Raw genomic sequence first — 489 nt, forward strand, 5'->3', positions numbered from 1 at the left:
GGGCTGTTCGGAAAAAATCTTTCAATGTTCCTTTTATGAATCTGGAATTGCTGCAGGCAAATCAAATAGTTAGCGAATGTAAACGAAAGAATATGCTAAGGTATAGCTCTGTAATTTGGACTCATTTTAACTAAAGAGCAAATGGCCAAGTGACGGTATGGTGTGTTTGGCGTCAGATTTTCTTTCGTTATCCAAAGGTTTGTTCTCATGGATCTAACACTTTTACTCTTATCAACGCTACAGAAACTAAACTTTTGCACAATGGAAATTACGTAATTCAAGGCTGCTTTGGGTTTCCCCTCACTCAAAGATTTTCCTGATTATGTTCAATCAACAGTTTTCATCACGAGGGGCTATTGGCAAACCTACAACCGCCACATCAAAATTGATCCAATTTTAGCCAAATGAAGAACGGTAACCCTGCAAAGTTTTGGCAGACTCAAGAAAACTCCAAGAATACACGATTTTCGTCCTTGGCCCGGTCTATTC

At 39.1% G+C, this 489-nt stretch overlaps 1 protein-coding gene across 1 annotated transcript in view; it reads right to left on the reverse strand.

The window, feature by feature from the left end:
• LOC131881660 (FMRFamide receptor-like) overlaps positions 1–489 on the reverse strand; it is a gene marked incomplete in the record, with an annotated part of 56,719 nt that overhangs the window by 12,654 nt on the left and 43,576 nt on the right.

The sequence above is a fragment of the Tigriopus californicus genome, chromosome 6, assembly GCF_007210705.1.
Source record: "Tigriopus californicus strain San Diego chromosome 6, Tcal_SD_v2.1, whole genome shotgun sequence".
In the NCBI taxonomy this organism is placed as follows: domain Eukaryota; kingdom Metazoa; phylum Arthropoda; class Copepoda; order Harpacticoida; family Harpacticidae; genus Tigriopus; species Tigriopus californicus.